The sequence below is a fragment of the Chinchilla lanigera genome, unplaced genomic scaffold, assembly GCF_000276665.1.
Source record: "Chinchilla lanigera isolate Chin_1 unplaced genomic scaffold, ChiLan1.0 scaffold00024, whole genome shotgun sequence".
Classification (NCBI taxonomy): domain Eukaryota; kingdom Metazoa; phylum Chordata; class Mammalia; order Rodentia; family Chinchillidae; genus Chinchilla; species Chinchilla lanigera.
The window spans coordinates 23,816,701-23,837,378 of record NW_004955425.1 but is presented as its reverse complement, the minus strand read 5'-3'; the positions used below and the strand labels follow the sequence as shown (position 1 = coordinate 23,837,378).

General features: G+C 42.4%; 1 long non-coding RNA gene across 1 annotated transcript; it reads left to right on the top strand.

Annotated features, from left to right (window-relative positions):
* Positions 1 to 17,078: 17,078 nt before the first annotated feature.
* Positions 17,079 to 18,066, top strand: LOC106148644. The gene is made up of 2 exons (XR_001234289.1): positions 17,079 to 17,156; positions 17,618 to 18,066. It is a non-coding gene; the product is annotated as an uncharacterized LOC106148644 (long non-coding RNA).
* The last annotated feature ends 2,612 nt before the right edge of the window (positions 18,067 to 20,678 follow it).

Below are 20,678 nucleotides of genomic sequence, written 5' to 3'. Positions count from 1 at the left end.
GGAAGTAGCCCCAGGCCTCGGCGTAGGGCGCCCCCAGGCGGGGGCTCGAGCCTCTGTCCTCTGCAGGCTCCCCGCTGGGCATGGCTCCCGCAGCGCGAGGAGGGAGAATTAGCTTCACTCTGCGCTGGCCGCCTCCACAAGCGCGCGCGGGCCCTGGCTGCTGCCTTTCAGCGCCAGCCTTGCGGGTGCGGCTGCGCGGTTGCAGGCTCCATCCCGCCTCACGCAGGCTCCTCCGAGAAAAAAGTGCCTCCGCCCCGCACTCGCACCACGCAGGGGACCGTGTGTGTGAGCGCAGAGTAGTTTTAACCAGTCTTCGCGGCCTTAAGTTACTGTCTTCGGAACAAGGGTCATTCTTCTCCAGGTGCTGCAAACTTCAGAAACAAGCAGAAAATAAAACGTGAGGGTCAACGTTTTGTTTCTTTAGGGTAGAAGTGAAGCTTTGTACAATGGCTTTCCTAACGAACCCGGCGCGGGACCCTAGACAAGCTTGCGGGCGCGGCTTCCCCGTCTCCGCCGCCTGCAGGGGACCCGCTGGGGCGCTCGCCAGGGCCTGCTCGGCTGCCAGCTTCCGAATCAGCGACGGCAGGGAGTGAAGGTCCAGCTCTCGGAAGGACTAGAGGCAAAGAGAACAGGGAAAATAAGCCACGATAACAGCACTTGGTGGGAGCTTTTAATTCAGTTGCTCATAGTCTTGTTACAGATGCAATATAATTCTCTAAACCTAATTTGTTCTTTTTCCCACCCAGCAAGTCCACTCAGGATTAGGTGTGTCACTTAACAGATCTCTTGCATTAAAAAAAAAAAAAAGAGGATAAGAAGCCGGCAGATTAGAGACATCCAGCATATACTTACATGGCTGTGAGATCGAACACAAGTGTGTAACTATGGTGATGTGTTCCTGGTGGTGGTGGTGCGTGTGTGTGGGGCTTGAATACAGATGCTGGAAAGCACTCGCTTGTGGGGTGCTCCCAGTGCAGGGACGGAGGTGACAGAGCCAGAGCCCAGTGAGCTCTGCAAGTGCAGAATCCAGCACCTTGTAAACATGGCCTCAGCAGCCAGGAGATCAGCCTAGCGAGCTGGTGTAACAAGAGGTACCCAACAATTCCCATGCAATCAGGGTGTAACTGGGAACCACCTTAAGAAAGTCCTACCATGTGAATTTACTGCTGGGGGATCAGAAGCCCCTGAATTTTTTTTTTTTTCCTCTAAGACCCAAGCACGACCTTGCGGGACCAAGGAAAGGCCCACAACACAAATGCAGAGAGCTCTGTGTTGCCATAGGGTGGTCTGAATCGCTCCCCTTCAATTTAAAATTGGTGGTCCAACCTCTGTGAGGAGGAACAAGACCAGCTGTGTGCGGGGACTCATCCAGACCCACGCCCCACACAGTTCTCCCAAGGTTTCCCCCAAGCACTGATGATGCAGGTTTGGTTCTTTTTCCACTGTGAGGCATTCAGAGGATACAACACCATGGCCTGGGCATATGACACACCCTTGGGTGCGCTGACCCAATTGGGCCACCGGCACGACCAGAAAGAAGGGCCCACAGGGCGGCTCCTACAGTCAGTCACTGTGTCCCTTGGTGCAACACAGAAACCTCTGCAGTGAACATGGCTGCTGCAGACAGCACCGCCTCAGCTCTGAGGAGTGAGTCAGGCGGGACTCAGCCTCCAAACTGCCCTCTTCTCTGGGTTAGCCTGTTTGACCAGGACTGGGAAGCAACACGCCAGACTGCAACTAGGACCAACTCCCCTCACCCTGCCCCTTGCTGGCTAATTCTAGGGTTAGGGGCTCTGGAAAGAAACAGCTCAAATACCTCAGCAAGGAGGCTGGTTTTCTTTGTTTTGTTTTGTTTTGTTTTGTTTTTTGGTACTGGGGATGGAACCCAGGGACTGACGCATGCTTGGCAAGTGCTCTCCTATTAAGCTTCATCCTCGGCCCTAAAAAGAAGTTGTTTAGAGTTAGGGTCTCATAAGTTGTCCAGGCTGGACTCAAACTTGCAGTCCTCCTGCCTTAGCCTTCTGATTCGTGAAGATTATTCACGCATGCCACCATGCCCATTGGAAAAGAGGAACTTTGACTTTGGTTTTTGTCTTGTTTTGTTTTTCCTCATTATTTCTTTCATAGTTTTATGTAATTTTACATACTTCTAAATTCTTTGGTGTTTTTTCTTCCTAATTTTTCTTCCCTTTTTAATTATTAATTTTCCTTCACTAACATTAATCCTTTTAGTCTATTTCATACTATTTTCTGCCTTTTCCTCTCTGTGGTTATTGGTGGTAGAGATGTTGTCTATAATTAGGTTTTTACTATATGTCTACATTTGGTCTGCTTTTAAGTTATTTTTGTTATTGTCAGTTGTTTTCACCTCTTGCAAAAGTGCTGGCAATTGAGCCAGCATTTGAACATGAAGAATGAGTATTTTGCTACTGAGCCATAGACCAAGCCCAGGTGAGAGAAGTTGCACTTTATTCCATCCATGACCTAGTCCTGCTGAAACTTCATCAGATACTAAAAAAAAAAAAAAAAAAAAGACAAAAGTTCCCAGGTAATGACTAGGCTAGAAATAGACATAGGTAGGGGAAATCTGAAAATACCTACTAAAATGCACCTCCTCACCAAGAATAGAAAAAAATAATATAAACATAATGATCCTACCAGGTAGAAGAGCCCTAACATAGGTCACTCCTACACTCTTTCAGACTCATAGTGCTAACAAGACTGAACCAAAGAAAGCACACCTCATGTACTCCGCTGTCCACATACCTACCCGATCTACTAGAGGGCCCTCATTCATGTGAGTCCTACAGAGGACGTGGGTCCCAGAGGTTCCAACACAGTATGCACAGCATCACATCCAGCAATCACAGCCTAAGAAGCCATAGGGAAACTACAATATGAAGTCCATTTGGAATCAAACACAACACTACACAATAAACCAGTATCCCTGGGCACAAGGTTAAGAGAAAGCTGCTCACTAACAAGGCCCTCACATGACAGTGGAAGATCTCATTCCAAGAGATACACAAATCTCAATATAGAAATGCAAGAAAAAGACTAAACAAGGCAACATGACTTCTCCAAAACTTTGTAGCTCTTTAGTAGCTGAATCCAAAGATATGCCATGACAATTAATTCAAAGAAGATAAAAAAAAAAAAAAAAGACCTGAATGAATTAAGGGCAATACTGCAGGATATGAAAGAGCAAGTCAATAAAGAGGGGTTCTGAAAAGAAACAGAAATCTTGGAAATGAAAACCCAATAATTCAAATAAAAAACTCAAGTGAAAGCCTAATAGACAAGATCAAATGAAAGAAAGAATATTGGGGTTTGAAGACAAGATGAATGAACTAGTACATTTTAGACAGTAATAATGACAACAGCCAGGTGTGGTGGTGTGTGCCTGTAATCCCAGCACCCAGGAGGCTGAGACAGGAGGGTTGCAGTGAGTTTGAGGCCAGCTTGGGCTACACAGTGAATTCAAGGCCAGCCTACACTACATAGTGAGACCCTGTCTCAAAAAACACAAAACAAAATAATGACAACACATTAAGGGACTAAACCTAAGAGTTACAGGTTTATATGAAGGAGTTGAAGTGTGGGTTAGTGGTATAGGGAACCAATTTAGAAAAATAAGAGAAAATTTCCCAACTCTTGGCATCCAGGTACTGGAGGCATTTAGAACTCTAATAGATCTGAGCAGAGACATTAAGTTAAATTGCCAGAAGTATGCAACAAAGAAAGCATATCAAAAGTTGCAGGACAGAAATATCAAATCATTTATAAAGGCAATGCCATCTGTATAACAGAAGTTTTTCCTTGGAAATTCATTTTTTTTCCCCCCAGTGGAAATTCATTAATAGCAACCCATGGAAAAATATATGTTAAGCTCTGAAAAAATAAATCCTAAACTAAAAGAATTCATGACCACTAAACCAGCTTTATAGAAGAAGATACTCAAAGGAATTGTACAGTCAGATAGTGAATCAAGACAAACACAACAGTAACAGCATGGGGAAAAGTAAATTTCACTGGAAGAACAGTGAAGCAAATAAGAGAGAAGAAAGAATAAAACATTTCACTAAATCATCAAAATGAATTTTTAAAAAGGATGAACACAGAGTATTTAAAACAGCTGAAAGAAAAACAACAAAATGACAGGAATTAGTATGCTTTTTTCAATAATAAGCCAAAATGTGAAAGATGTTAATTTTCCAATTAAAATACACAGAATAACAGTTTGGATTAAAAAACAAGTCCCAACTATTTGCTGTCTGCCAGAACCTGACTGCCAAAGACATACACAGATTGAAAGGGAAAGGACGGAGGGTGATATTTTCCAATCAAATGGAATTCAAAAGAAAACAGAAGTACCTATACCCATAACCAACAAAATCACTTCAAGCCAAAATTGGTCAGAGAAACCACAAAGAAGGTCATTACATATTAATAATCCATCAAGAAGATATAACAATAGTAAATATATGTGCACTCAACATAGGAGAACATAATTTAATAAAATAAACACTATAAGACAGAAAAGTAGAGACAGACCCCAATACAATAATAACGTGACTTCATACATCAATTTTACTAATAGATCATCCAGACAAAAAAATCATCATCATGAACAACCATAAATCAGTTACAGATCAGATGAATTTAAGAGACATCTGCAGAATATTTCACCCAACAGCTGCAGAATACACATCATTTTCATCAGCACATAGAAAATTCTCCAAAACAGACCACATTTTAGGTCACAAAGCAAATCTTAACAAACATAAAAATCTGAAATACTTTGTTGAGACTTAGCCACAGATCACATGGAACAAAACTAGAAAACAACAGCAAGAGAAACTGTAGAAATTATACAAACACACAGAGATTGAACAATCCTATAGTCAAATTGTAGGGGATGGCCACTCTTAGCATATCGTTTTAAGATAGAATAATTCTAGGCTTAATGCAAGCCTCAAAATGTGTCTTGAGAAACATCCCAGAGGGGTTGTAAAGAGTTAACTTTGCAGTCCTGACTTAGCCCTGGAATGCTTGTCCAAAGACAAAGAAGGCCAGGGCCTAGAGAACACCTATGACCTTGGCTGGGTTGCTTCTTCCTTTCCTTGGCCTTAGATAAACATTGTAACCATAAAGGAAATGTATGGTTATCTAAAGGGGGACATATAGAACAGAGTACAGAAAGTATATATTGTGGTTGCACTCATGACCAGAGCCTGACCGGGTTACATGGCACAAGGAAAACAACATGTGGCCAGGGCTACAACATTCCAATCTGTTACCATGGAAACAAAAAATGTATATAAACTGGGACCAAAGGCAGGCCCATGCCCACTTCCCAGATTGGCAAATGGAAGAGGGTGGCTAGCCTCAAATTAAACTCTGGTTTTGTTCTCAATGGACTCAGGTCTCTTGTGGAATACAGCTCAACTTATGCCGGGGGAGGGGGATGGTTTCTGCCATAACAAAATGAAAATGGGAATAATACAACCAAACAGAACCTAAGGCACACAGCAAAAGCAGTCCTAAGAGGGAAGATTATAGTGCCTAAGAGGCACTATAAGTGCCTACGTTAGAAAAAAAAAAGCTCTCAGCCCAATGACATATCTCATGGCACTGGATAAACAAGAATATATCAAACCCCCAATCAGTAGAAGGAAAAAAATTTTAAAAGATCAGGGCAAAAAAGACAAAAAGAACCATCCAAAGGATGAAACACAGATAGTTCTTTCAAAAGATAACAAACTTAACAAACTTCTAGCTAGACTAATTGAAAGGGAAGACCCCCACAAAAACAGAGATGAAAAAGGAGACAATGATAGAACTGAAATACAATCACTAAAAAATATTTCAAAATATTATGTACCACATAAATAACATCAAGGATAAAATCATATGATTATTCCACTGGGTACAGAAAAGGGCTTTGCAAAAATTTAGTATAACTATATGATAAAAACCCATATATTCTGAATGGGAAAAACTGAAAACATTCTATATAAAATCAGAAATTTATAAACTTTAGAGCAGTCAGGTAAGAGAAAGAAATAAAAGGGGTATAAATAAGAAAAGAATAAAATTATTTCTGTTTGTAGATGGTATAATTCTGTATTGAGAAAATCCTAGAGTCCAGCAAATCTTAAAAATGATAAAGATTTTTTTCAGTAAAGTAACAGGATACAAAATCAACATGCAAAAATTAGTAAGTTTCCTATAATTCATAATGAACTCACTGAGAAAGAAATCAGTAAAACAATCATAATACCTTGAAAAATACTTGACAATGGGGACACTCATGTTCATGGATTAGAAGAAATAATATTGTTTAAATGCCATACTACTAAAAGCAAGTTATAGATTCCCCATTAAAATACCAATGACATTCTTCACAAAACTAGAAAAAACAATCCTAAAATTCATATGGAAGCACAAAAGACCTCAAATAGCCAGAGTAATTCTAAGCAATAAGAACAATTCTGGTAGTATCACAACACCTGATTTAAAAATATACTGTAGAGCCATAGTAGCAAAAAGAACATATTATTGGCAGAAAACTAGATGCACAAATCAGTGGAATAGGATAGAGGACCCAGGAATAAATCCATGCATCTATAACCACATAATTCTTGACAACAGAGCCAAAAATCTAAGTTGGAGAAAAGACAGCCTCTTCAATAAAAGGTTCTAGGAAAGCTGGGTAGAAGAGTAAAGGTAGAACCTTGTCAGTTGTGTACAAAAAAAAACTAAAAATGGATCAAAGACTTTAAGACCTGATTATTTTGAAAACATAGGAGAAATACTTCAAGATACTGGGATAGGCAATGATTTCCTAAATAGGATTCCAGTAGCTCAGGATATAGTAGCAACAATTGACAAATGGTATTATACCAAAGTTTCAAAACCTCTGCACAGCAAAAGAATAATCACTAGAGTGAAGAGAGAGGCATACCAGAAAATCTTTGTTCACTATCCACTTAACAGAAAATTGATATCCAAAATATACAAAGAACTCAAAATGTAACACCAAAAAAGCAAGTTATTCAGTCAGTAAATGGGGAAACAAGCTGAGCAGACACTCCTCAAAAGAAGTACAAATGACCAATAATTATAAAAAATCCTCAACATCTTTAGCTGTCACAGAAATGGAAATCAAAACTATACTGTTATTTCATCTTATCTTAGAATGGCTGTTGTAGAAAAATAATACACACTGACAAAGATGTATGAGGAAACAAAACCCTATACATTGTTTCTGGGAATGTAAATTAGCATACCCACTCTGGAAATCAGTATAGAGGGTCCTCAAAATACTAAATGTAGAATTACCATATGATTCAGCTATGCTACACTTGGGTACAATACCTAAAGGAATCAAAGTTCACATATAGTAGAGCTATTTGTATATTTATGTTTACCATGGCACTATTTACAATAGCCAAAGTTTGAAATCAGCCCAGGTGCACATCAAAAGATGAATGGATAAAGAAAACGTGGTATGTCTACACAATGAAGTATTACTTAGCCATGAAGAAGAATGAAATCTGTCATGTGCAGGAAAATGGATGGAACTGGAGATTATCATGTTAAGAAAAATATACCAGACTCAGCGAGACAAGTTTCATATAGTTTCTCTCATATGGGGTGCAACTGAGAAGTACAGTTAATATTTAAATTAAAATTTATTAAGTAGATGACACATTGCCACTAATGGCCCTCCTATCATTTTTGCCACTTTCTGAAGCAGCTCTAGAAGTCCTCTTTCATGAATGTTTTAGTTGTGCAGTAATTCTGAGTCAATTCCAAACATTTTCCTTTCATGGTCATTTTTTCTTTGAGACAGTTTCATTATGCAGTTCAGGCTGGCCTTGAACTCACTGTAACCCAGGCTGGCCTCACACTCTCAGTGATCCTCCTGGGCACACCCAGCTTTTCATGGTCATTTTGACTTTAGGGAAGAACTAGAAGTTGCATGTTACCAGATCTGGTGAATAAAGTGGATAAGACACACTGTAATGTTTTTATGAGGTTGTCTTTCCATTGGGTGGCATCTGGATATTTGATCACATCTCCTAAGTGTTTAACAAAAGAGGATTTCCAGAACTGTTCAGAATGTGGCAAGGACAAAGGGATAAATGTGTTTGAAGCAAGGGTTAATATTTTGAGGGGGACTGGTGGCAATGTGTTTTTTACAGTAACACATTTTTTAATGTAAACATTCACTATATATTTCTATCACACCTTGCATGTAGAATCTAGGGGAAGAAGGAGGAAGGGAGGGTAGGGAAGAGATGAGAGAAGAAAAGGGAAGATAAAAGTAGAACTAAATAGGGAAAAGGAAAGAGACCAGGGAGTGTAATAAAAAATGGCTATTTATGTATCTTCTGACACACTGGCATTGGTGTTATAGTAACTAAGAGGTTTTAGAAACTAAATTCTACATTTCCTTCAAGAGATTTATTAAATTACTAGTCCCCAAAGTGGGAGTAGGTGGGATGAAACTCCAAGGAATTTTTTTGTGGTCAGTGCACATTATGGCTATGTAACATTATGGTTAGTAAACAAAACAAAATCTTAGTATTACAAACATTTTTAATGATTCAACATTACCTAAATTTTTTCTACATCTCTTTTTTATTTTAGAATTCCATGTCCTTCTTACATTCTCAAAAGAATATGATCTTTTGAGTCACTTTTTTATTACTACCAGACCTACACAAAAGTGGAGACACTGCTATGATTAGTTGTGCTTTATTTCATAAATTTAAAGAAAGGTTTAAACTTTCCAATAGCATCAAGACAATGGCTTTGGATTTTGATATGCTTTCTTGCGCTAGGGCCTGAAAAGTGCAGTGATCCACAAATCCTCTTACCTGTGCCAAATCTGAGTCATCATTGCTGGAGGGTCACTCACCATGCCAGATGTGACTGCTACTTTCATGCAGGCATCTTACGTCCATGCAGGATGCCTCCGGGATTCTTTAAAATTCCAGGATGCCCAGAGGAGTGTCACTCATGTGAGTGCCATCCATTATATGAGTTAAAGTGGGCACAGGGTGAAGACACTGATTCTAGTGTCCTAACCTTTGGACTTCGCAGAAAAACTCATCTAGCCAGGCACGTGCAGTACCACAAATGTCGGCCAGGACAGCGCTGCCCCTCTGAGGGTGGCAAAGGGACACTCTCTGTGTAGGCAGCTGTTTGCTGTTGGAGGCCTTAACCGGTGGAAGGCAGCATGGTACAGAACTGCCTCACTTTCTCAGGCCTCCACACCGGCTGCATTCCGGCTCAGTACGATCTGTTCAGAATGGATATCCAGAGTGATGAGTACAGTCAGCAATCACAGTACCAACAGGCTGCCTGATTCTGGAAGATAATCCCTGAGCTCCCTTCACCTGCCCTGACTACACAGCAGGTGGGCCCTGAAAGTCAACTATCTGGCTCCTGGTAGAGAGGCCTCTAAGAGCTCCTATGTATTCCAGTCACAATGGAACACAAGACTCTTACAAACTGACACAAAGACAAGCCACCCATAGAAACACAGGCAAGAATGTAGGTAGCAAATGACCTGAGATCAAGCTGAAATAGCCAGGAATTTTGTGAAAAGACAAATGTCTTATGTTTAGAAATATGCTATGAGTACCAGTAAGGCCTCACTTCATATCCATCATGCTAATAAAAGCAAAGAGGTCTAGGAGTCAACACTAGAAGGCAGACAGAGAAAAGAATTCACTAACACATTTCTGGTGAAGATGTGACAACTTTTAGGAATGCACTCTGGCAGTTTTCGGATGTAATATCTCTTTTGCAGAACTAAATGTACCAATATACAAAGTCATGCTTCAGTGTCAATTGCAACATTATTTAGAGTGGTAAAAAATAGAGAAAGACCTAATGGTAGGAGAACGACTGAGGATATAATGTCTGTTCACACTAGGGAATATTATACAACCATCTGAAAAGATAGAAGCTCTGCCAGATATCTGGAGGGATTTAACATTCATTTTTTTAATATGACATCATTATTATTAAATAATACATAGATCTGTATTATTAAATAATACATAGATCTGTATAGGAATTACACAGATACAGATGTTCAACTTATGGTGGGGTTGTACCCCTATCAACCCATCATAATTTGAAAACTTTGTAAGCAGGCAATGCATTTAAGATAGCTAACCTATAAACACCTCAGCTCAGCAACACAGTACACTGACTGTATGGCTGTTTCCCCTTGTGCCTCTGGGATTCTTTAAAATTCCAGGATGCCTAGAGGATTGTCACCCATGTGAGTGCCATCCATTATATAAGTTAAAGTGGGCACAGGGTGAAGACACTGATTCTGGTGTCTTAATCTTTGGACTTTGCAGAAAAACTCATCTGAGACAGGTATGCGCAGTACCACAAATGTGGACCAGAAGCTGCAGCTGCATGCTGCTGCCCAGCACCACAAAAGTATGATAATGTGTATCACTAGCCTGGACAAAGGTCAGAAATGGAGGTATGGTTCTTTCTGAATATATATGGCTTTTTTTTTTTTAACATATGGCTTTCATAACTCTGTAAAGTAGTCAGGACCTTCTGTATAGATAAATATGAACAAAAATAAGGAGGGAGACATTCTGGCTCCCTCTGAAAGGGGGGAATGGGGGAATAGATGATCACAAAAGTAAACTCAGTGCTGGGGATACAGCTCAATGGTACAAGTGCCTGCCTAGCAAGCACAAGGTCCTGAGTTCAATTCCCAGTACCAAAAAAAAAAAGTAAACTCAAAGTAAACTCAAAAGCCTGTGATTATGTGTATGCATTTAGGTAGGCTATGTATATGTAGTGCAGGATCTATAAGTAAATTTAAAAAATAGCTTTGTAAAATAATCCTTGGCTCCTCAGGCATAGAAGCATCATGAGGGCCAAGTTAGCCTCATACTTGGAGGCTGGAAGGGACAATCTCATGTGGAAGCCCATTGCTGGGAGATGTGCACATGTACTGTGCTGCCATCCGGCCTGGAGAAAACCTAGCATGTGGGATGTCTCGGTATCAGGTGGGCCAGTGTCCTGCCCAAGCAGGAGATCCTATATCTATAGGAGGTGGAGGATGTGATGGGAGAGGAGCTAATCTCATCCATCTCCCTGGCCCAGAGTGAGTACTGAGGGATGCTGGAGTCAATGAAAGGACACCCCACTCCATGTCTGTGGCTGTAGGTCAGAGTCTGTCTCTCCATCCATTAAATGAAATGATAAGGCTATCTTCCCCTAAACAGGTGGCTGAAATCAGGTAATGCAAATAATTATAGCCGGACTTACCAGTGCTATATATATATTTAAGGCACAAACCATACAGATGCTACAAACTTTTTTTTTTCAGATATGCTCACAGTGAAATTTCAATGGCTAAAAGACAGTGCTGTTTTTCTGCTGGACACTGTTATGGTTTGGATCTAAAATGTCGTTGGAAAGTTCAGAGGTGGGGCCTGGCTGAAGGGGTAGATCATTGGGGAGGGTGACTTGGAGGGGTGTATTCTTATCTGCAGATCCTCCTTTCTCTCTGCTTTCTGTGGTAAGCAACTTTTCTGTCCCATGCTGTTTTGCAGCGCCACTTCTGCCTTGGCAGACCAGCTGACCACAACCTGCACTCACTGAAACTGTGAGCCAAATTAACCTCTCCTGCTTTAAGTTGTGGTTGTCATGAATTCTGTCCCAGGGGCAGGAAAGAGACTGAAAAGAGGAACTTGGTACCAGATGTAGGGTTACTGCAGTGACTATACCAGATCACGTGGTTTAGAAGCCTTTGGAACTGGTCTGTGGGAGGAGTTTGGAAAGGTTTGGAGATGCTGAGTACAGAAGCCTTAGTAAAGTGACCAGAACAGAGTAAACAGACACCGATGGGAGATTCTGGGCAGAGCTCAGAAGACCAGAATGTTATTAGCAGTGTAGACAGTAAAGACCAGGCTTAGTGATTTTCCAGCTGGGAATAATAACTTCACAGTAGTTTGACTAGAGGCCATGTGTGCTACACCCTGGCAGAAAAGTTGTCTCCTTTTTGTCCACATTCTGAGACTTTGCAGGAGACAGATTAACTGCAGTAGACTGACAAAATTGATCTGACAAAATTTCAAGGCAGTCTGATGTTCAGATTGTGGCATAGGAACTGCTAGTTTCTTCTAGCCATATCTATAGTGAGAAGCAGAAAAAAAGCAGAGCTAAAAAGTTTTCAGTATCACCAGAAAAGAAGCACCTTCAAATTTGGGGCAAAGGAAAGGATGGTTGCTGAAAAGACTAGCATTTTAAAAACCCAAGTACTCTGTATAAGTACAAAAAGAAAGATGCCTTGAAGGGCATCTCAGGAATCAGCAAGACTCCAACCATAACAGGTTCAAAAGTGGAAAATTTTAAATCTTTCATTTGAGAAGAGAGTGCCTAGGATGCCTGCTCATTCAGGGTCACTGAGGAAAGTGTATCAGAGTTCAGCCATCCAGGCACTCAGAGACCGCTACAGTCATAGTTGAAAGGGGTCCAGCTACTGCTCAAGCTGGAAGCCCACCTTGCCCTCAGCCATGTGATGCTGGTCTTTCAGGCATGCAGAATGCAAGAGTTATGGGGTGAGGGAAGCTTACACCCAGATTTGAGAAGATGGCCTGGGAGGCCAGGCAAAAATACATGACAGGGTTACAGTCCCTACCAGATACTCCTGAGAGGGTGATGCATGAAGCTGTGAGAGTGAAGCCAGAAATGCAGTAGAGACTCTAAGAAGTTACAGATGCCAGGAATGTGCATCATCTGCTGAGGAAACCCACAGGCAGCAAGCAGAGCCAGCCCAAGAGAAAGGCCATATGGGCTACAAAGAGCAATGCTGTAGGGGTTGGGCTGCCCAAGCCCTTGGAAGCTCACATTTCATCACAACCTACTGTGGGTGTTGGACATACAGCTACAGGATTTAATGTTTGACTTGCTTGTTTTAAATCTTCTTTTGGTTGATTTCTGTTTCTCTATTCATCTCTTTTGGAATGGCAATTTCTTTTTATTTTTACAGAGGCTCACAGTCAGGAGTTTGCCTTTAGTCTCAGAAGAATCTTTGGACTTGGACTATTCTGAAATGCTGGAACTGATAAGACTTTGGCAACTCTTAGAAACTGACTAGATACATTTTGCATAATGAGATGGACATGAGCTTCTTGCAGGTCAGGAATTGAATATTATGGCTTAGATTTATTTTTTCCACACCCCCCCCCCACTTAGATTTAAAATGTTCCCCAAAAGTCTCACATTTGGAGGTGTCACCTGGTCAGAATAGGCGTGTCACAGGGGCATGACTTGGGAGGATGTATTCTTACCCCAGGGTCCTTTCTTTTCTGCTTCCTGGCCACCATTCAGTGAACAGCTTTCCTCTGCCATGCTATTCCTGCCTTGGAGCCAGCCAACCATGGATGGAACCCACTTAAACTGTGAGCCAAAATAAACTTCCTCACTTCTAAGTTGTGTTTGTTGGGAATTTTGTCTCAACAAAAACTGGCAGAAAGCAGTTAAGACTGAGATTCTATTATTCAGTACAGTGGGTAGTCTAAGTTGGAAGAATCCCCTAGGGGATTTCTTAACACAAAAAGCAAACTTAAAAAAAGATAACAGATCCTCCACCCTCACTCTCTAATTTAGTTTCACTTCCTAAAATGACCTTCATGCAAAACAGGTTGCTCATCACTTAGGTCAAAGGACATAACATTGAGGTCTTGATAAGCTAGAGCCTTGGGATGCCTAGAAGAGTGTCTTAGATTATTTGCCAAGGCATATTTCATGTGATTTCCAATTCTCCTTGACCAAGTACATAATAACAGTGTATAGCCACTCATTTGTCATTAGATAACAAGAAGAAAATGAAAAATAAGAACTCCCTTTACTTTTCTTAAGGCGTTTAAGAAATACCACAAAGGTACCAATGGATATTATTATTTTGCTTACATCCCTTTACTCCATCCAACGCTTTCATTCAAATGGCCACTGTGGACCTGCTCAGGGTCACACGTCTTTGCTCCCAAACATTCCAAGAGGAACACGATAGTCTGTATCTTCAGAAGGCCCACCATCTGATGGAGAAAGAGACGTTTCTGACAATACGTGTGTTATCCCTGGTAAAGGTCAGGCTGGTATTCATTCATTAGGATATATTCCATCATGTCGTGTGTACACTAGAGAAAGGGAACCCAAGGGGCCGAGACTTGGGGGCCCTGAGCTGGACCATTATAATGCTCGGCATCCCTTCTCTGTCCATCCGTACTGAGTGTAAAATGCACTGTGCTGTCCATCACCTATTACAGTCCGGGCTTGACTCCAATAAAGTCCCTATTCTTCCATGTGTAATAGGCCCCTCTGTGCCTATTTGAAGACAAAATGTCTTGAAGGCACATAAAAACACAGCCAGCATAAAATTAATTCAACAGTGGAAAATTTTTAGTCCAATTTAAGGAAAAAAACTTGAAAAAACAAATGTAGAGTTTAGGTATTTCATGGAAAGAAGGAGCGAGCTATTTCATGGAAAAGGAGAGAGAAAATCGAGGAGTACTGTGCCTCGAAACACTCATGGGTGAACTGTGTTTGAGCACCCACGATCTGGCAGGAGTGATGAATCTGAACCTATGAAAGATCATAAATTCACATTAATTCTCTGTGTTTGGGTCTTTTCCTGAAGAAATTCTACTCTTTTCTGTTCTTCTAATAAGTTTCCAGGTTAGAACGCAGACTCCTCAGTGTAAGCCCCCAAGGGTCTTTTTCAGAGAACACTTCACAATTTTCATAAATTCAATTTTTATAGATTATGAAGCATTCTCCAAAGTATTACTTTCCAGGCCCAGATCACTTTATTTAATAGATGTGATCTTCCTATAAGCCCCCCACAAAGATCAATTTTGTTATTTTACACTTATTCTTGCACACTTAAAAATAGGCGGCAGGCCAAAGGCCAAAGAACCAAAGATTGTTCTCAACAGGAAGTAACAAATTAGTTACATTTCTATTTGTCCTTCTGCAGTAAAGGCTACTCACATTAGCATTTATTAGTTTCACACTAATATGAAATTCACAGATTGTGTGGAAATACTAAAAACATTTTCATTTTACTTTATCCACCAGTAACTTAAACTGAAGCAAGACACAATTAAAACAAATAACCTCGACAATGGAAATGTTAAGAAAACCACAATTCATTCACCTACCATCTGTCCAAATCTATTGCTCTGTTAGTTTACTGCCATGCATTCCTTTATTTATAAACAGGTCCAGGTAATTAGAAAACTTAGTCTGGAATCATCAGGATGAAGGCTTCGAGAAAATTATAAAGCAGACAGAAAATGTCCCTGAACCGTAAATACGACGTCGGGTGGGAATAAAGGGTTATGTGGGAAAACGTTTAGGAAAAGGTTATGTGTGGATAAAGTATACTGGACACACAGCTAATCAGCTGGTGAATCTGAGATATTCTTAACACATCACGAGCCAAAATTTCACCATTAGCTGACAGGCAGCGACGCACACTCTTCTCTATTAACGCATTTTTAGAATGAGTACTGTGAAGCATTCTGCCCTAAAGTGGACCTTTATTTGGGCTCTTGCCATTTCTACACATTGTTTTATGCTTTCTGTTGTCGGCTGCCTCGAGGTATTCCTGGCCAAAAAATGATGCACTAATAACGGTTAATGAAAAGCACAACAAGGAATAACCCTGATGATGGCCACTTACTAAGCTATTTCTGCAGCAGCTGTTCTGAAGCGCGGTGTCCTCGGAGTCGCGCCGATCACAGGTTCCGCCGGGGGCGGGGGGGGGGTCCCTCCTCCTCGCTTCCGGTCGGAGGGCTGGAAGCTCGGCTAGCGCTGCTGCAGCTGGGCCGAGCCCCTTTGTCCTGCACCGCGGGGGGCGCCCCAGAGGGGCGGAGCCTGCGTAACGGGGGCGGGGGCGGGGCCGGGAGAGTAGGCGCTGGGTCCGCCCCATCGGACCCGCCCCCTTAAAGACACAGTACCCAAATCTCGAGACCCGGGGTTTCCCCGGGCGGCGCCAGCCGGCGACTGCCGCGTTCCGATGGCGCTGCTTTGGCGAGGCTGGGAGGGGCTGCTGTTCCCCGCGCGCGCGTTATTCGTCTTCCGGGATCTAGCTCCGGGGCCTCCTTCCTCCCCGCTGCGCCCGGCGGCCAGTCCTGCTGCTCCGGGAGGGGACCACCCACAGCCCGGCACCGCCGAGTCTGGGAGTCTGGACAGAGGTCCGTTTCTCAAGGAAATTACATCCTCTGCAGCAGCTCCGGGGCTACACCGCCGGTTTTCCCTACTCCGTGCTCCAGTCTGAAAAACACAATTTTCCCCTCTATTCTCAGCCCTTTTAAATTTTTTATTTTGAGACTACTTCTCGCCAAACCGCTAAATTGCCCAGAACAGGCTCGAATCTGTGATCCTCCTGCCTCAGCCTCCCAGGGTGCCGGGGTTACAAGCGTGTGCCATCACACCCAGCTGTAATCGCCTTTTTGAGAGCGCTCACTGGGGAGCTGGTAAACCAACTTCAGCGGGAGGGAAGGGAAGTCTTGACGTACAGAGTTTGTTGTTTCAGTGGTGTAGCTACTCCTGCCATGGCCGATTTCAAACTGCTAATGTTTAACAGGAGCTGTGGGAAGTTCCAGGACGTAACGGCTCTGGACACAACTGGCCCATGTGACTCACTGCTCACCTGCTATTGGTCAGGGCAAGTAATTTGACTCAGTCTGCAGCCAATGGGTAGGAAGGAAGCGTCATTCTTGAAAGAGCAAGAAGTGTTTCCCGAGAAACTGTACCATACTACAACCCACACTGCCTGCTTTGGACCAAGCACTCCCCCCAGCACCCCACCCCCCGCTTTGGTGCTGGGAATGGAACCTAGGACGTTGTGAACACCAAGCAGCACATCCTGTGCCTCTGGGCTACACCCCTCGCCTGTCATTTCTTCAGTGCTATATTTGTAAAGTCCATGTAATGATTTCAGAAGGAAAAACTGGTTGGATGTCGTCAAGGGCATCATTTTACAATGTGAACGTTAACTCTCAGGTTACCACTTTTCTTCTGGTCCAAAAGACACTTATTACTGTGCATCCAATTAAAAGAAAAGTAAAGAAATCAGGTTGAAACTATCCGTAAGTCGGGCATGTTTTAATGTATGAACAGATTTTTAAAGTTTATTGTATCTGGCAATCTTTTTTAATGAGAGGCTTTATTTATTTTTGGTGCTAGGGATCAAACCCAGGGCCTCACATGTGCTAAGCAAGTGCTCTACCGCTAAGCTACCAGCTTTATTTTTGTTTCTTCGTTTGTTTTGTTCTTCCAGTCCTGGGGATTGAACTCAGGGACTTCGTGCTGAGCTACATCCCCAGTCCTCTTTTATTAGTGTTTTTTATTTTGAGACAGGGTCTCATTAAGTTGCTAAATTGCCTACGCTGGGCTGGAACTTGCTAACCTCCAGCTTCAGCCTCCCTTAAAATCTGTTTGACCATGTAATGAAATATATTCTCATGAGCTCACAGAAGAGTTTTCAGTATGTGTTGGTAATGGGCAAAGCAGAATTTTTTTTTTAATGGTGTCTTGCTGTGTTCCTCAGGTTGATCTTCCTGCCTCAGCCTCGGAAGTTGCTGAGATTACAGGAGTGTCCTTTACATTTGGCTCCCAAAGCAGTATCTGAGTAGGAGTCTAAGCTTTCGAAAGAGCATTCCTGCCCTCATGAAGCTCACACTCCAGTAAAATGGTAAGATAGAAAGAATGGGACAGATGGCAGGAGGAAGGTGTCAAGCACAACACCGAATCGAGAACAGCTACGTGTTTTCGGAAGTGGTAGTGTCCAATCAAGACCTAGGAAATGGTGGGAATGAACTCCTGGCTTTATACATTTATTATCCTAGGAACATGTGGTTTGTGTTTATTTTTTAAAGTCTGAGAAAAGAAGCCTGTCTTCTCTGTTTGATCCAATGCTTAAACTTTCTATAATCAGAAATCTCTTCCTTGTGCTTTCAAGAGGAATTATAAATAAAATGATGAAATGTGTGTCAAATATCTACTAACCCTTCTTCACTCCCATTCTTTGTTCAAGTTTTAGCATGAAAAACACCCTTCGGTTCTTATTTGATTGTGGCATTTCCCCTGACACTCATTTAACAGTAAATACAAAACATTTCATTTTCACAGATGACCTCACTGATAGCCTCTGCTCTAGAATTTGGCAAAGACTAAAGGCCTGCCTTCCACTGGTAAAGCATAATATTTGGTCTCCATATTCTTGCCAGAAATTCTACCCTTGAAATCTGCCACCTAATCCTTATTGATAACGCAGTCTAGGGAAAGTATGGAAACTGGCTCAGAGACATGAGGCTGTAGAGCTATGTGCTCATGATTACATGTTTTCAGTACATCTGAAATTTTTTTGTCTGTAGCTTTTCCTTTCCTTGTGTTGTTTGATCGGGTTTTGGTGCGAGGGTAATAAGTGGCTTCATAAAATGAATAGAGACACGTTTCTCCTATTTTTTAGTAAGGTCTAACCCTAACTGGTAAAGGTGTGAATGATAAAGAATGAATAAGAAATGGTGAAGAATGTCTTCCTTTAACAGTGGCTTTTCTTTGTGGGCCCTTTTTTGAGTACTAATTCAATTATATCTTCTTGTGTCAGTTTTGGGAGTTGGTAACTTTTGGAGGATGTGTCCCTTTCATTTGTCCTCTAGTTGATGCATAGTTGGTACACAGTTGTTCACAGTATTCCTTTAAATCCTGTTGTTGCTGTAAATAGGTAGTAATGTCCCTGCAGTCTGGGTCCTACATGTGCTCTCACTAAGCTGTTCCTTAGGGTCACCCAGTGGCCTTCAGAGGGGCCCCTTAGAGGAAAGCTGCATACAGTTCATCCACAACAGCCGTGTCCCTGGTGTTTTTCTGGTGTGGCAATGTCTGTATCCCCTGAACAACGGGGCCTTTTAATTCTGAGGTGGATGATGTAACAGAGTGTTTCCAAGGCTGAGCCATAGGAAGGCTGAGTCCAATCCAGAATCCCTTCTTTCTGTGCTTCCTAAGGGAATCTGTTATGGTTTATGTCTGTGTGTCCCCCCAATGCCTCATGCGGACATGGGGCAGGCTATTAGAGTTTGAATATGGGTGTGAGAGCTGCACCCGCCCGGGAGTGGATAGTTTGCATATGTAAGGGACAGGAAAAGAGTGCTTGGGGCATTCCTCCCCCATTCCGCCCTGGTGGGTGGTTGTTGCTTAGCTGTGGCTGCCGTCCTGAGCTGCAGCTCTCTGCCATGTGCCACTCTGCCTTATAATCTGCCAAGTACGGGCTGAAACTTCCACGAACTGTAAGCAAAATAAACCTTTCCTTCCTTAATTTTGGGCATCAGGTATTTTGTCCCAGCAGCGAGAAAAAAGTAACCAAGACAGGATCATAACTCAGTCCTTCAAACTGCATGGCTTAAAAAGATATTTGTTCTCCCGTAGTTTTAGAGGTTAGAAATCAAAGTCAAGGTATTGGTGGGGCCATGCTACCCAGTTTGAGAGAAGTATTTATGGAGGTTTTCCCAGGACATGAAATATAGAACTGTGTCCTTGAGCCACATTCTCTTGCTAGTAGATAGAAATGGTCCTTCTCCTATGGGAATGCTTAGAAAGGTATTAGAAATTAGTTTATAGTTCTCAGAACTACTAGGAAAAAATGGCTCAGAGATTTGCTCCAGAATTTCAGCTCCTTTTCAGAATGCATTAGTCTGCCCTCCCACATTTGGCTGTAGCTTATGCCTCTAGTCATCATAAAGTACTACTTGCCTAAGCCTGGGGGAAATGAGTAGGGGTCAGGGCAGTGTCCACCACTGGCTGCATCATCACATGCTTCCTGTCCTGTGACTCTTAAGATGCCTCCTCCCTGGGACCCTCACAGGCTACTTCATTTCCTGCATATTTGACTTCCTCTTAACATAAATGGAAGTGACAGGACAGTGACAATCAAACCTGTCTCCTGTGGGACCACTGAGAAATGTTCTTGTCTAAAAGAAGGGGATGCTTTATAATAAAACTGCAATATCTTAAAGGGAAATGATAGGTATCCTAGGCTGTTTTCCATTGCTATAATAATAGTCCCTGAGGTTGGCATATTGTGAAGAAAATACGTTTATTTAGCTCACAGTTAAGGACATTTAAGAGCATGGTTCTGGCATCTGCTCAGTCCTGGTGAAGGCCTCATGGCAGATGACATGGCAGTAATATGCACAGAGCAGGTGCCGGACTCACCCAGAACAGCATATCCTCCCACAAGCCCTGAATCAGTACCCTCCCAGTGTGATGCTGTGTCCCAGCCACCTTCCAGGAGTCCTGACCACCCTGGGACCAAACTTCTGGAAGAAACAAAGGGCATCTGGGGAAGGTTTGAGGGGACATCCTCAGACCATGTGCAAACCATAGCAGGAGAGGGAGTGAGGGCAGGAGGGGAGGAAGAAGGGGAGGAAGGAGGGAGGGGTAGATGTTCCTATTCATATTCACCTGTGTGCCAGTGTCTCTAGGAGAAAGTGGTGCTTGGATGGGCAGAAGAGCATGGGGCAGGCAGGAGTCAGGCGACACTGCACAGTGAGCCTGGACCCCTGTCCACTGGGAGTGCAGGTGGTGGTGTTTGGCATTCTTGCTGCTGAGCTAAG